Raw genomic sequence first — 17,045 nt, 5'->3', positions numbered from 1 at the left:
TTGGCTCAGTCATTCCAGCTCCTTCTCTGGTGAGTTTGTAATCCCTTGGATTTATGTAGCCTCCCTGTCTAGCAGATTTGCAGGATGAGAGTCACTCTGATTCCATATAATATACATTAACTCACTGGGAAGATAGTTTGATATTTTCACAGTTTAAGAACTAAAAACAAAATTGCTGATCCATCTTGTTCTCTCTAATAGTGGCCTAAATAATGTCAAGGATCTCAGTGATTCTATAGACACAAAACAAGGTTTTCTCAGAACAGGTCCCTGTCTCCAAGATAGGTGTTGCAAAAATATTACACAGTACATAGAAATATTTCCAATTATATTCTTGGCCAAAATGACTAATTATAGAGTCCTCAGTCAATATAGACTGTTTTATTTTATGTAATCTGAAATCTTAGTTTATATAAACTGAAATTCAGAGCAACTTTCCTGAATTCATTCCAGAAAATGTTAAGTAAAATGTAGTGCTTTGTTTGAAAAGCACCAACTCTCACTTTAGAGACAATTGTTAACATACTAAAACAGATTCTACCCCTGCAAATGCCCAAACTGAGGATTTGTGCAGGAGTAAGAAAGTAAGAAAATTAGAGCAGCATCAGACCAGATAGCAACAGCAACAGCTATATCTTCTACGAGCTCTGAAGTCCTAAGCAGAAATGAATACTGTACTTAAATATTTCTCTATTTTAAGATCTTATTTATTTATTCATGAGAGACCCACAGAGAGAGGCAGAGACACAGGCAGAGAGAGAAGCAGGGTCCTGGCATGGAGCCCGATGTGGGACTCAATCCTGGGTCTCTAGGATCACGCCCTGAACTGAAGGCAGATGCTCAACTGCTGAGCCACCCAGGCGTATCCTGTACTTAAATATTTCTGAGCCAATGACACAGAGAAATATTTAGGAATAAAACCTGACTTATAATATGAAACTTCCATTGCAATGAACTTCAATCTCAGAGTTAACTTTACAGCTTCGTCAGCGTAAATGGTTGGACGAGAAATTTATCTTTCAAATTCTTTCCCCCCATGCCACAAACTGAGGTCAGTTACCTGTTCTGTGACTTCACGGTTTATTTTGTTCATCCTTTCTCATACAAAGTCCAGGGTTAAGCTGATAGTTACTGGAACTAACCAAAATAGCTTAGGTTTCCTGGTATCATTACACCCATTCCCTCCCTTTATAAGTCACCTACTTTAACTTTGGCAAATGTACTATTTAGTTAATTGTCCACAGATGAGTAATGTTAACTGATTTCTGTATTCTAACCTTAAAACTTGGTTATTGAATTGGTTGGTGATATCATGAAAGATTAGAGTGGTACTGTTTCTATAAAACTGTGTATTAGGTAGTTAGGCACATACAGATTTCTAGAGAAACCTGTGCTTTACCTCATGCTCAAATGATAAGTTATCATGTGGATGATACCATTGGATGGTGGAGATTTTTAAATGGTCTGTGTATTCAACATACATGCTCTTTTGCTGTTACCACAGGCACAGAAACTCATCCTAGATTATTAAGGTACATCCCATGGCTGTGTGGTTCAGTTGGCAGAAGGGCTCTGCATTTCTTCTCAGGACTCCCTCCATTACCTATCTCCCTCCTTGCAATGTCAGTGTCTAACTTTTTTTTCCCCACAAGGTCTTCAAGATAAGTCAGGGAGGAATGCAAGGACTGAGACCTTCATAGAAGTCTGAAATCATACAGGAGTATCAAAAAATACAGTCAAGCACTTAGCATTATGATTAATTTTCTGTACCTATAGCTTCTGTATCTTATTCTTTTAAAAGATTTTATTTATTTTTTCATGAGAGACACAGAGAGATAGAGAGAGGCAGAGACACAGGCAGAGGGAGAAGCACGTTCCTCCCAGGAGCCTGATGTGGAACGCGATCCTGAAACTCCAGGATCACGCCCTGAGCCAAAGGCAGACGCTCAACCACTGAGCTACCGAGGAGTCCCTACTCCTTCATCTTATTATGCTGGAAGAGAGTCTAGATACTTCTTAGACTTGAAAAACATTAAAAACCATCCCATTATTTCCTTATTCTCAGTGAGGTCCAGAAAAGATGAGGAGATGGGCAAGAACTGGAGAATCCATTTCAAGTGGCAAAGTAATAGAGAAGGTAGAGTGAATGGCAAACCTGGGAGTCAACCAGTGGCAGGCACCAATGCAGACCTGTCCATGAATTCCCTGTTAGGGTCTAGGTCTCTGAGGGAAAGGATCTGAAGTTCTATACTGTCCTTAGCAACTGGCACTGTGTTTGGCACACATTAGAAACTCAGTAAAGAGTTTTGGATGATGTATTTTTAAAAATACAACAAGTTACATGTAGGCCAAATTTCCAATTGGTACAGAGATGAACATTGAGCTCATATCTATTTATTTTCCCTAGCTCTTAATTCACTAGGTCATAGGCCATCTGAAGAACATAAAAAAAAATAAAAAATAAAAAGATTTGAATCCTTTCCCCACAAAATGCAACTATAAAATTTTGAATATCACTTCAGGGGTTCATGTATTCTCCAAAGTCCATCTGAAAAATTCATAATCCATGGGAGTAGTAGGAAGGCAGTATCCTCCTCACTCTTGCAAAATGCTACAAAATGTCTGCTTGCCAATTTTATTCAAATAAAACATGAATCTTTACTTAAAGATATAGATATACTGATTCTATCTTATTGTTCTCATTTTCTACTGTACTAAATTGCTTTGCAATGCTTCATAAGCATGCACAGAGGTTAGATTCATCCAGCTATGAAAAAAAATGATGGGGCATCTACATATATTTCTCATCTTTGATCATGAAAGGAAAGCCACCCTAAACCCTAAACCTGTGATAATCTGTGGAGACATTGAATGGTTCTAGACTGGCCTGATATTTTTCATATTCTTAAGATATTTGCTAGGATTCCAAAGACTTCTATAAAGAAGCCCAGGATGGGGAGAAGGAGGAAAACACAGAGATGGCACATATAGAATCTAGCTCAGGCTGCAGTTAGTGAATCAGAATACCGCAGCACATCACACTCAGACCTAATTTTTGGAAATAGTTGTTGGCAACTCAGGAAGCAGAATGTACTTGCTGTCTGGAGATGTCTGCTGATATAGAAATGCAATGGCTGTACAAGAAAACATCAGAAAAAAGAACTCCTTCAGAGAGCCAAATGATTTTTGACCAAACAAACTTGGCATGTTTGACATAATCATAAACTCCTAGGAGTGTTGTAAAACAGAATTCTTAATAGAACAAGAGAAAAACACCTTATTGTTCCTTGTGTTTGAATTAAGTCAGAAGTCAGGAAGGAACCTCCTGAGAACGAATGTTACAAACTGTGAAATGGGTTCACAAAACATAAAACTTGTCAATTTTAGAATTCTTTCAGAATTACCTAAGGGATTAAAAGTCACATATACTCTAGTTTCCTTTCCCCTGCTCATAATCTGAGAGGAGCCTGGGAAGTAAGTGTTGGACAAAACAAGAAGGAAAACAACATTTAGCAGGCTTTACCCTGTGCCTCTTTAACATTTCACCTTTACTATGTTCATACTACATAAGAATGAATGTCCCTGGAAGGAGACGTAATTTTCTGACTTAAATAAATTGACTTAGAAAACATGGCCTGGGTTCAAATGCGGATGTTCTCACTTAGGTCTTTATCTTTTTCACACTTCAATTTCACATCCTAAAATGGAGATAGTTGTAGTCTGAGTTACTGGGTGATTATGGGCATTAAAATGGGTGAATTCATATAAAGACCTTAGAATGGAATTTGTCATAGAGTGACCATCAGGTAAATGCTGGCAATTACTCTTAGCAAAATTTTACAAGTGGGAAAATAGGAGGTTTGGAAGGTTAAGTGGTAGTTAGCTGAGGATCTGGAGATTTTTAAATGGTTTTAGCACATTGATAACCACTTGGGGACCCATAAAATATAGCCTTGAGGTGGGAGGATGATTTGCTATCTTTTCAAGAGCATGCCAGACTGTATTTACTTAGAGTAAAGGCTAAGTAAGGGAGCAGGGCTATACCTTTTGGGACATTTAAGTGAGTTTCCTTTTTGGAAGTACAAATAATAAGAGAAAATAATGTCACAATTATTTCTGTGAAAATCATCTTATTTAATATGAATAGATGCTTTGCTTGGCTCATGTGCTTCAACCCCGTGTATGCACATGAAGAAAGCCACCTAACCATTTTCTAATGCTCTGGCTTTGAGAGAGGTGAGGATTCTCAGGATCAGCGTCCCAAACCAAGCCTTGCTCTAATTTCATTGCCCTAATAGTTCTCCTAGCCCTTGCTCCTGAAATTTGGAAAATACTGATCACCACAGTGGTCTGCAACTCTGAATATCAGGCCTCCTTGTTATCACTCTTGACCAATTGACTAGACCATCATAAATATTCCACATTAATAACCCATTCCTAGCCCCAGCAAGCTTTTCCCTGAGCACAGAGATTTGGGGATTTTTCTCTGGGCTCTAAATTCCAAATTACTTTCTCAGATCTGTTTCCTGTCTGAAACTTTGCTTCTGATCTTGCTCTCACTCTGGACATAAAAGACGAGACTTTCTCGTGCTTGCTAGAGACTCTTGCCTGGGACACAGATTTCATTTTCTCCTTGCTTCATGTGCCATACTGAGGAGTCATGGTATCTCTCTTAAATCTAGTATCTTGCATAATCTTTCCTTGGACAGAGGTGAACACTCACCGAACCTATTTGATTTGGTTTGATTTGATTCAGCTTAATTCAATACAACTCAAGAATTCTGAGTATCTGCTTTGAGACCAGCCCTACTTTGGGCACTATTTGCTTGAAAATCAGAGGATAAAAATGCATAATAAGAATAAAATATCATGTATTAATGTGAATTCCTCTACCTCTTTTTTTCTCTCAACTTCAACTTCGAATAATTCCATCTATTCACTTTCTTTTCTTTCTTTTTTTTTTCTCCCTAGAACAAGCTATCAGGCTTTTAAGAGTCTTTGTCACATAAAAGGCGAGGCTCTGGTTTGAGATATTACCAGAGATCTGACAACTGCTTTGGAAGCAGAGTAATAGCACGCCTTTCCCATGGGTGCCCCGGGCAATTTGATTTCTCTCATGTATGTGTGAGAGTGTGTATGTCTGGGACTTTTGCTTTAAAAATGCAGCTGTGGGAATGAAGCTACTTCTACCTATGTGCACCAAATCTCACGTTAAATTCCACCATTCAAATTCTGCTCCTGCTTGGTGGGCAACGGATTTAAAAAACAGTACCAATCCACACACACTCCTACGCTCACACAGTCAGATCCTCCCTTGTAGCTCGCACACTGGCACGTGCGGCGCCACTGCATCTGCTAAATGTCTGCACCACTGACATCTGATACTGTTGTGCCAGTCACTTCCCCAGAGGTGGGACTTACACAGCAACAGACTCAGCAAGCTCCATGAAATCTCTTCTTACCCTTTCCACAAGGCAGTAAGTGCCCATTAAGAAATCCCAATGACTCTGCATACCCTTCTGAGTCATCACTTAGACTTTCAGCTGGCTGCCTGGCCAGCTGTGCTTCATGCCTGTGTCTCTCTCAGGGCCGGGGCGGGCATGTGTGACCACACTTTATTAAACATTCCTCAGTCAGAGGTTGGTGTAACAACTTAAGACAGGCAGAAATCTATGTGGTGGTAGCAGTGACCCGCTGTTGGTGGTAAACTTGTGGTTACCATCCAGGCAGTCACTGCTAACACTAAGGGGCCAGGACAAAATGAAATGCACCTTAGAAATGAGGTTCCAACACAGTGAGATGGTCCAAATCAAATATCTTTGGAAAAACTTACCCTCAAAACTCTTCTCTTAGAGAAGCATTGTTCACCTTAGTCTATTGAAGGTTCTGATAAGGTTTGCAATTGAAAATCTACTTAACTTTGCTTGACACAGTCCTTCAAAATTTTGACCTTGGAGAGACAGATCCCAAACACATATACATACTTAAGCAGACATACCATGTATTGCACCTTAGCTCAGGCTGCTGTAACAAAATACCATAGCCTGGATGGTTTAAACACCAGTTTCTTTCTCACAGTTTTGAAAGCTAGAAAATCCAAGATCAAAGTGCTAGAAGATTCAATTCCTGGTGAGAATCCTCCTCCTAGTTTGCAGACAACTGCCTTCTGGTTACACTCCTACATGGTGAAAAGAAAGCTAGTCTGGTATATTCTCTTTTAAAGACACCAAAGCCATCATGATGGCCCCACCTCTGGGACCTCAACTCAACCTGAGTATCTCCCAAAGTCCCTATGTCCAAACACTATCACACTGGGGCATAGAGCTTCCACATATGAATTCTGGGGGAACACAAACATTCAGTCTGTAACAGATTCTGTGTACTTGATTTTTTCTAAAGCTTATTTTCCTTAATAACTTGAGAGGTATATTACACAGTGTCTAGGGCACAGATTCAAGAGCCTGCCAGAGCTCCATGGCCTGGCAGGGTGACCTTCAGCAAGTCTAAAAATAATGACTATCTTACAAGGTCATTGCAACAGTTAAATATATTAACAAAAGGACCAAGATCAGCACCAGGCTCCTCATAAGCAGGCAATAAATGTTAATTATTGTTAATTTCCTGTGTAGAAAATATTTTAGGAAGCACTAAACTAAATTATGCTTGCTGGTCCACATTGTTCACTTTTCCTGCACCAAGTCAATTTTGATTTCTGATTTTTTAGCATCTGCCAAAATGGGGTCTGTTATCAGTATTAAGCTCAGCATTTAATTTTTTATCAGCAAGGTAGCCAATGCAGTGACCTCCTGGGAACCCAGCCACAAACATATCATGCTCTGACTCAAGCAGAGCTAATGCTGGTCAGGAAACACAAGGGCTCAGTTCCTGCTGTGTCATCTGGGTTCCACTTTACTTGGTGTGCATGGCTTTGAATTGATATTCTTGGGAAAATGGAGGAAGGGCTCTGGACCACCCTGTGAAGTGCAACTCGTGCTGCTGAGATAAAGGGTCAAGAGGGATTTAATGGAGCTCATTGGGCCTATCGTCATGTAAATCGCAGCTCTGGGGAAGTGACTGGCCAAACAATGTGAGAACAGAACATCTCCATCTCCTCTCTTCAATCCCTAATTAAGATTGTCCATAGCTTGCTGTCAAAGTAAATAAAAACAACCAAATAAATAAAAATCTTGCAAACAACCAAACCAAATACAATCATTCCAGTTAAGCTCTGGGCTTAACAGACTTTGTGTTCTGCCCTGATGTTTTCAATTTCATGGAACAGTAGGAGGTTCTTCTACTTCCATGGCCTTGTAAGGTCCAATGGCAGAGGCCTCCCCTACTTTTTGAACACTTCTGGTATCTGCTAGCTTAAGCCAGATTCAGACTGCTGAAAAATGAGATTGAACATATGAAGATGATCATGGAGTTACAGAGCCTGGAATGGGATGAGGCAAGTAATACACTCAACTTGGGTGCAAAATTAAAGAATCCTCAAAAAACTTCAGTAACACAAACGTAACTTAAGCAGAAGGTTTGGAAGGAAGAAGAAACTCATGACGTCCGGAGGGTCCTTCCTTAGAGCGCGTGCCTCGCTTGCTTCGTCTGTCTTTTTCTTTATTTCTTCTTCTTTCTTTCTTTCTTTCGTCTTTCTTCTTTCTTCTTTTTCTTTTTTCTTCTTTCTTTCTTTCTTTCTTCTCTTCTTTCTTTCTTTCTTTCTTTCTTTCTTTCTTTCTTTCTTTCTTTCTTTCTTTCTTTCTTCTTTTTCTTCTTTCCAAAAGTAAGCTCTACACTCAACTTGGGGCTTGGACTTATGACCCTGAGATCAAGTGTCACATACTCTACTGAAAGTGAGGAAAGTGTCCCTCAATGTAATATATATATATATATATATATATATATATATATATATATAACTTAAAATTAATGTAGAAAATTCATGATGAACCAAATATCAAAATTTTAGGCTAAGACAAGATCAGCAATATTGAATGTTCCCTTAGCTCTGGATCTAGCATGGCCTCACTATGAGATGGAATAGGAATATGTGAGTGATAGAGAAAGATTAGGTCAATAAGTAAAATTAATGAATGATTTCCATCAGACTATCTTATGTTTCTCAAGCCTGGCAAATTTAAAGAAGCTGTATATAACAACAAAGGTAGTAACATCTTTCTAATTGTCATAAAGCAAGATCAACATTCAAGATTTCCATAAACAAAGCTAGAAAATGAAGCAGAAAAGAAAGAAGATTTATTGGATACTTGTTATTCCCTGATACATGATCCTTGACACTTCATGACAACTCCAGAATTAGATATTTTTATTACCATTGGATTGCTGGGGGACGCAAGCCTGGAGAGGAATGCCTGAACTAAAAGCTAATGTGAAGATAGAGGCAAAATTTATGATGGATCCTCTTTGCTCTAAAGCCCTTGTTTTTTCTTCCATATTGTTCTGTGTGTGCCTTGGCTTTTTTATTTGTAAGGCAATAATAGCACCAATTCCTGCCATTTCTTATTAGGGCTTAAATAAATACACTTTTAAAGAAACTTAAAAAGCACTACAGAAATATAAAGTTCGTTTATTCCTTAATTCATTCATTGCCTGTTTGTTGAGTACCAGTGAGTTAACTATTTTGAGCTGGAATATTGCATAGGAGGATAAAAAGCCTATCATTTGATCTTAAAGTTTTTACAGATTTGCAGATTCTGAACCCTGGAATTGACTGTTCTTACTTCTCCTTGGTTTTCATGCCAGAAACAAAAATGTATCTAGTTTATTTCTGTCTAGAATTGTTTATGAAGGCAGGTAAAGTATTCTCTAAATAATTGTTCAAATGTTTGTTTGTTCTTTGCTACTAGAGATTTGGCCCACAGGTACAAATGAAGCTTCACATCTTAAAAGTCCCATTATTTTCTTTTGGTTCTTCAGTTTACCAAATACAACAAGATTTCTCCAGGTAGGGTGACTTGTTGGCATTCTGTAGGCATATCTCGAATGAGTAGACAAACCTCATATTTGTCTTCACAGCAACTGGAAATTGAATTCTGGTTTCAGAATTCAGTACTGGGTTTCCTGAGCTGGTTATAAGTTCATGAGCAGAGTGGGTTGTGAGAAATGCTGCTTCAAGTCTTCAGTTGGATAATTTAATTATATTTAATAACGTATGCCAGCACATTCAAAGTGTGGTCTTTTATAGTGAATATCTCTGGTAGATAGTTTATTATTTATTAAACTAATGACTTAAAATTCTACAATAAAAGCTTTGGTACATGAGATTGTCTAGCTTTACCTGAATGACTACTAATGGGTTGTTAATAACTGTTACACTGGTAACAGGTCTATTAAATTATGTAGACTAAAATTGCAGTGATGACCTCAGGTGAGCAGCTCTTTTGGGAATGGAGATACACTTGAGCAAGCAGGAGCAAAATCAGAATGCTCAGACAGGTTCTTTTAAATACAATATCTCCCTTGACAAAAACGTTCAGGTGAAAAGGACAGTTTATACGAGAATCTGGACTTTGATGTTCTTTTTGGAATTGTACCTCAGGAAAAAGTAGAGCAATACCATAGAGTTAAGGAATGGGCATCAAGAGCAGAACATCTGTCTCTAAATCATTATTCCTTCATTCACAAGACTATCTACTATAACCTTGGACAAGAATTTGACCTCTCTGTGACTTGCTGTCCTCACATGAAAATATAGTTATGGTATCTAACCCATAGAGTTGTCAAGAGAAGTAAATGAGGTCACAGGCTTGTGAGAGGAAAATATTAATAAGGAAGTACTAAGATATTCATGCCTTCTTCACTCTACCGAAAAGAATACTTCAGTTGTAACTCCAAATTTCCAGTGTTTGACCCATATTTAGAGTACATCTCTGCCAGAGAAGTCTTGTGATACAGAATAAGCCCAAAAGAATCAGACTTAAGACTCAGAGTAAGAGCCTATCAGATGGGAAGAAGATGGGAAGAATTTAGCAGAGAAGTTAAATGAATAAACAACAGAGTAAAGAGATGGGAGGAGGGCGTATAATGAAAGCCTGGGGAACACAGGAAGGCCAAGAGCTAGGAAGGTGAGGAAAAGAGGCAGACTAAGTTTCCATTTGTACTCTTTGAGAGATTGGAATAAGGAATTGGTCTCTTCATTTTGTTTTGTTTTATTTCATTCTGTTGAATTCTGAAGCTTTGCATATGACCTTATTAAGGAACCTGTCCAAAGGCCCTAGATTTCAATGGCTGTAGATGTAAAATGATTATTATAGAATATGGCACAAAGGAACTAGTGAATACATTAAAATGTTTATAATAATAGCTACAGCAACAGTGATGATGATGATGATAATGTTGATTATAATTATAATCATCATTATTATGTCTGAAGTGAAATTCCAACAAAACATGTGTGTTCTTTGGGCACCTCATTAGAGAGAATAATGATATTTCATTATCCCTTTCCTATTTGAAATATATTTACTTAGGAAAATATTGGAGGACTTTATTATTGATGAGATGGAAAATGAATATAGGCTGCTGGATCTCCTTTCTTAAAATCAGAATAATACAAGGGTAAGAGGATTTGGGGGAAATATAAGGCTATCATGCTCCAGGGTGTGTGTGTGTGTGTGTGTGTGTTGTGGGTGAGGGTGGTGCTAGGGACTTGAGGCAGTTAAGAAGCTAGACATTTACGGAGCTATTTCTTGACCTTTTCCCACAGAAATTGCAATGACCAGATTGTTGGTGTTGAATGTTTAGTATAAGAGCAGTATAAAAGAGCCTGTGGGGTGAAGGCTTGATTAAAACAACTCTTGAGTATTCATTATTTTAGCCCCTTCCGCCCAATTCTCATGGCTGGTGGATTACAGTAATGAAAAATATCTTTATATCATTTTACCTTAAAAATCTAAAAGTGATTTGCTGACTGGCAGCATTGCTTGTGAGTACATCCAAAGCCATTCTGTGGTATCTCAGTGGGGATACACACCAAGACCAGACCTTTTACCCATTACATTATACATTATATATATATGATATATATATCAAATCAACATGACTAGACACCTGAAAGTTACAAGTGCTTTATGAAAGAAAGAAATAGTCAAACAGATGACTTTTTAAAATGAGTACAATAAATATTCCTCAAGTGAGGGAAATACTGGCAATATGAAATGAGGAAGAGAAGTCTTAAATTTTAAACAAGTAAAAATATTTTGTAGCAAATACTTAGTAGACAAAATATAATATTTGGTGGATGGTATAAGTACCAAAATGGACACAGATGAAACTGGTTAAAAAAGTGAAAGACAAGATGGAAGAATTTTCTTAGAAGATAGCAGGGTATGATACAAGGAAAGTAAGGTGAATTAAAGTAGAGGTGGTAAAGACTGGATAATAATGTTCCAAAAGGAGTCAAAGAATGGATCATAGGAAATACTTGATGAATATACATTTTCCATAATTAAATAAAAATAAAAACCTAAGATGGAAGTGGCTCATAGAAAGTCTAGCAGGACTAAGAAGGAGAAAATGCATGTTTCAGCATAATGAAGTAAAATCCCAGAACAGAAGAGACACAAAGAATGCTCTAAAAGCTTTCAGAGAATATAGACCATGTACAAAGAAACAAAAATCAGACTGACATCAAATTTTTTAACAGAGCCTTTTGTACTCTGCCATCCTTCCTGCAACTGGTGGCTTGTCACTCATCCCAGCACAACTGGGACTGTGCACTATCACTCATTCTTGAGTCTGGATGAGTTTTAATGACTCACAGTCAATAAAACATGGCAGAGTGACACAATTCCTCTGAGGCTAAGGTCAAAATAAGTTGCAGCTTCTGCTTTGATCTGTTGAATTGCCCATACTCTAAATCATCCCTCTCTAAAGTCAGTCCCCATGTTGACAGAAGCTCAAGTCCCATGTGGGAGTTCTCCTAGATAAGCCCAGACTTTCAGCAATCTCCAGCAGCACTACACTTATGATTGAAGAAGGATCTTGTAAGTGCATCCCTCAATTCCATATCTTTCAGTGTCCAGCTGTAGAAGTCATCCCCAGTTGAGGCTCCAGGCATTCAGGGGAACAAAGAGCTCTCAACACTATACTCTTCTTGAATTCATGACTCACAGAAATCTACCAGTATAAAATTTTAAATGATTTTTTTTTTGCCACCACATTTTAGGGTTATTTGTAATAGAACTTTAGAAAACTTCAACATGTAGGGTGTGCTTTCTCACGAGGCACTTTTTAGCAGATGTGAAGAAACTTAGGTAGGCCTATTGTGTCTCATTCACATGTTCATCATTCATTTGCTCATTCATTGATTCATTCAATTATGCCCCAAATATTTATTAATCATGTCCAAAGTGTTAAGGATATAATAGTGAACAAGATAGACACAATCACTGAACTCATAAAAAGTATATCCTTTTCTTCCTTTTCTGGATTCTTGGGGGAGAATAGAGCTTGACTTAAAGCTGAATTCACACACACGCACACACACGTATTGTATATTGTACACAATAAGTTAGATAGTTTCTTTGAATAACAAGCTACATAATCAATAGTAAATGATTACATCAATAATACTTCTAGTGGAGGTTTTCTTTTTTTCTTTCTTGCAACAGCATAGTCAAGCTTAATCATGAAGAACTCTAGAAGTATACTCTGTAAAATTCCTAAGACTCATAACATTGTGAAGCTCACATTAACCTTTGTGCTTGCTGAGTCCAACCCTTTCATTTTATAGCTGGAGCAACTGAGCCCCAGCAGTATGAACTGGATGGGTCATACTATCAGTGGTGGTGCCGAGCAAGCTAAACTCTGTGAGGTCGGCTGAGGTCTTGTGTAACCCAGAGGAATTCTGGCATGAATTTCAAATCGTTTTCTCAATTCTGGCACCATTTCTAGTATCCATATGTCTGTGCATACATAGAAGCTGAGGCAGAGAAACTCGTGAGAATTGCCAAGGTCTTAGAATCCTGAAAACAGTTGCTATGTCCTGTTGCCATGACAACCCACTCAGGAAAGTACCTAGGTGCCAGACTTAGATGTTTTTTTTTTTTTTTTTTTTTTTTCTTTTTGGGTCCCAGAGGAGTACCAGAGTGAGTTCATAACTCTTTTATTGCTACCTGGAGAGAAGCCTTTCCCACTCAGTGTGGCATCCAATGGCAGATCAACACTCTTGGAATGGTAACTGATGTGACTGTGGCTGGATTTATCTTGTGTAGAGACAAAGGTCACTAATGATTATTGTGTTATGAAAAATAAGGAGCTTGTATAAGCTAATATGTCTGTGAAAACTTGTGATTTCTTTAGCCCCAACTTCCTCCGCATTTATGAGTCTCCCTGCTTTATTTCCCCCCTCCTTGTTTTCCACCAGAGCATCTGCTCCTTTCTGCAGAGGAAACATTTGTACTGTTCAAATGGTTGGACTATGAGTCACAGATTAAGCATAAGGGACTTTTCTGAATGATGCCGAGCAAGGCCATAATTAAAAGAGAGGAAGAAGTTCTGGTGAGTGGGAGCAAAGTTGGGGTGTTGAGAGCTATGCAGAGTGCCAGCTTCTCCCTGGGTGCCACACTTTCCTTCTGGCAGGAAAGCATCATCTACTTTTAGGATGTACAAGATATTATACATTCTCTGGAAATTCTCAGATGCTACCAGACTGTCCACCTGGATGTTGGAATAAGATAATGATTGCCAACACTCCCATTGTGTTTCCTATATGTCAGACACTATTTTAAGCACTCTTACATTTTAATGCATTAAGTCTTCACAATAACTCAATAAGGTAGGTACTAGAGAGGTAATGTCTCAGGATGGTAACTATGTGACTTGGCTGGTTTTATTTCCTCTAGAGATTAAGGTCTCTGATGATTGTTGTGACATGAAAAATGAGAGGCTTGTGTAAGCAAACAAGCCTATGGACACTCAGCAGAATAAGTGGCGATTCCAGGATTCAAATTCAGGCAAAGTGTGCCCTCATCCACCATATCATGTCACCTCTGCTGGTTCATCCAGTTGGTGTTAGATGGAAATCATATGCCTACATCACCATATGTTCAGTAGACCACCACTTTCATGTTCTTTGCTCTTCTCCAAAACTCCTTTGGCCACCATCTTCTTCATCTCTATCCCCCCATATTCTACATTATGCCCTAGTTAAAGTATGAATTCTTTCCTCAACTGGACAGTCCAACAGCCATGTATCATATCCTCCTGTCTCTCATGTTGGTTTTGTTCAGTCCATTCCCCACATTATAGACAAAGAGATACTTTGGAAATATATCAGATATGTTGCCACATCCTTTCTTAGATCTCAAACCTTTGACAGACTATCCTTGTGTCTTATGCATACTTTTGCTATAATTGGGTTCTTCTCTATTTTATTTGTCTATTTGTTTGGGGTTAACTGTGATCTAATCCAAGGCAGAATTTTTGTTCTTTATCCTTTTTTCTCCACTTCCTAAAATACTTCCTGACCTCTGATAAACATAGAAGAAGCCAAGGGAGGTTGATTTAATGGCTATTGAATTAAAACAGCTAGTTAGGCCTTGGTCTCCATGTTAGGAAGCTATCATGATACACTCCTGGTTGTATTTTAAGCCTCATTATGGCATTAATATTTTAAAATATTACATTTATCTCAACAGAGCAACTAAAGAACATGAATCTGACAGCTGCAATTAGTATACTACTCTGAAGACAAAATTTTCTCAATCATAAAAAAAGTGGCTTTCAGTCTCAATCCAGGAATCACTCTCAGAAGCATGTTTTTGTTTTTGTAAATTAATACCTGCCTTTTCCTTAGGTACCAGAAACTGTGCTCATTCTGCTCAGCTAACATTGCTCTAATTGCTTTTAATGTACATGATCCATTAATGTCATATGTCATAATACACCTCATTAGAGATCATTGTTTCCTGGTCTCAGTCATCATCAACCACATTTTTGGGCACATTGTATTGAGAGCCAGATATTAGGCCATTATTAGATGGTTCAGTGAGGAACAAACAGGAAATGCTCTCAGTTTCTTAAAGAGAATTTCCTCATTTCACTTGGTGCACCTTCTTCTTTGCAGCCATCTGTCTACCATTTTGGGTCTTCCTTCTCCCTCAATTACCACATTCAGTGGCAGATCAACAGCTTACATGGCTGTTGAACACTCATCCTCCTCATCTTCACTGCAACTGCTTTTACCTGGCCTGGCCTCCTTAGTGGGAACTGCAGTTTCCTCTTAACTCTTGCCCCTCCTTCCTGTCTTATCCATTCACAATACCTTTAGAGTGTTCCCTATAAAGAGCAAAGCCTACTATGTCATTTCCTCATTTAAATCCCTTTTTAAACTTGCCGTGATCCAAGAACTGTACCCTAGCATTCAAGGCCTCCTATTGTTTGGCTAACAATTAAAGATTATTTACTGGGTGTTGGGAACTAAAAAAGTACAGCACTTTAGATATATTGACTCATTAATCCTTACAACACTTCTATGAGGGAAATGCTATTTGATCACTCCCTAACTCTCAAGTTTCAAATTTTTCCCACTGTGTGATTTGATGTACCTTGTAAGATTTTGTTCATATTCCTTCCTCTTTCCATTTGCTTCCCATCTTACTTCTCAACTGGTTATTCATCCTTTAAAACTCATTATGGGTCTATTATTTTCTTCCTAAAGTTCTGTTCTTCCCTCTCTCCCTAAGGCAAGCAAGAAGTCATGTCTGTGCTTCTACAACACCTTACGTAAAATCTGAACATGGTATTCACTCTGCTGAACTTTCATTGCCTATGGACATGTAATTATCTGAGTCTCTAAAGGACAGGGGTTTTATTCTGTATCTGTATCTGGCTTTGTATCCCACCTCTTCCCAGTGGAGGTCCAATGAATACTTTTAAAGAGAATGGGTACTTTGAATGAGTATTCATGAAAAAGAATATTTACCACTAGTGTAAGAAGGATGTTGGCAGGGGCAAGAAAGAGAAGTAGGTAGAGATTAAAGTAGAAAAAACAGGTCTAAATCATGTAAAAGATTTGAAATAACAGGGTAGTAGATAAAAGAGTGAAGGAAAAGAAAAATTACTGCAGTGGCTAGTTTCCTGTGGTGTATTTGTAAGATGTTATTAAGGGATGAGAATAGGATAGGTTTTACCAAGCTATAGAGAAAATATTTGGGAGAATGGTAGTGCTATTGAAGAGTGCAGTAAAATATCTTAAATATTAGCCATAGAAGAATTAGTGTTATTATAGGCAATGAAGAGCTACTTATGTTCCTAAGCTGGCAATTAAGAAAGATTATTTAAGCAGCTGTTAGGCAGAGGAGATCAAATAAGATTCTATAGCAAACTACAAAAATTAATTATGGAATATTTAAGTGATAGAGTACTATATAGCAGTGAAAAAGAATGAACTAGAAGTACATATGTCACCACAGATGAATCTCTGAAGCATAATGCCAAGAATTAAAACAGCATGATAACACTTACATGAAATGTAAAACATGAAAAATATCAGTTACTGCTTAAAGAAATAAATATAAACAAAAATGTATAGCTTTACTTTGAAGTCATGCATGGGAAAGATAAAAAATGAATTTAGTAAGTCGGTTGTTATTTGTGGAAAAAAAGACTGATCACAGAAGAGTGCATAAGGGGCTTCAACATTTTCTAATATTGTGTTTCTCATTCTGAGTGGTAGGTATATGGATATTAGATATTTCTTCTCAGTATACTTTATATTGCAGAAATATTTTATAATAAAAGTACTAATGAATAATCAGAAAACAATGGAAACATATCTTAATGTATTTCAATATACTTTGTTGCAAATGCAACTGCAGGTGGAAAACGTAAAGAAAGATCCAAGGAATTAATTAGTATAAGAAAAAAAAAAGTTAAGATCTTTGATGAAACATTCCAAGGGAATGAAAGTAAAGAGTGAAGACAGTAGAATAACTTAGGCAAGTGATATCCTAGTGAGAGAGTTCCACATTTCTAACAGAGTTATGACAGATAAAAAGAGATTGAGAAATAGCAAGGAATGTAAAACT

General features: G+C 37.7%; 1 long non-coding RNA gene across 5 annotated transcripts in view; it reads left to right on the top strand.

The window, feature by feature from the left end:
• Window positions 1–13,044: 13,044 nt before the first annotated feature.
• The window catches only part of LOC119865342, a 50,482-nt gene continuing 46,481 nt past the window's right edge, over window positions 13,045–17,045 (top strand). The window contains exons 1-2 of one of the 5 annotated variants that reach the window (XR_005376825.1): window positions 13,068–13,191; window positions 13,382–13,515. This is a non-coding gene — a long non-coding RNA (uncharacterized LOC119865342). Of the gene's footprint in view, window positions 13,238–13,381; window positions 13,516–17,045 lie in introns of all 5 variants that reach the window. The other 4 variants (XR_005376826.1, XR_005376824.1, XR_005376827.1 and 1 more) reach the window with 4 other exon arrangements.

Source organism: Canis lupus, chromosome 23 (genome assembly GCF_011100685.1).
Source record: "Canis lupus familiaris isolate Mischka breed German Shepherd chromosome 23, alternate assembly UU_Cfam_GSD_1.0, whole genome shotgun sequence".
NCBI classification, from domain to species: Eukaryota; Metazoa; Chordata; class Mammalia; order Carnivora; family Canidae; genus Canis; species Canis lupus.
The sequence above is the reverse complement of the archived record's forward strand: the minus strand, read 5'-3'. Positions and strand labels throughout refer to the sequence as shown.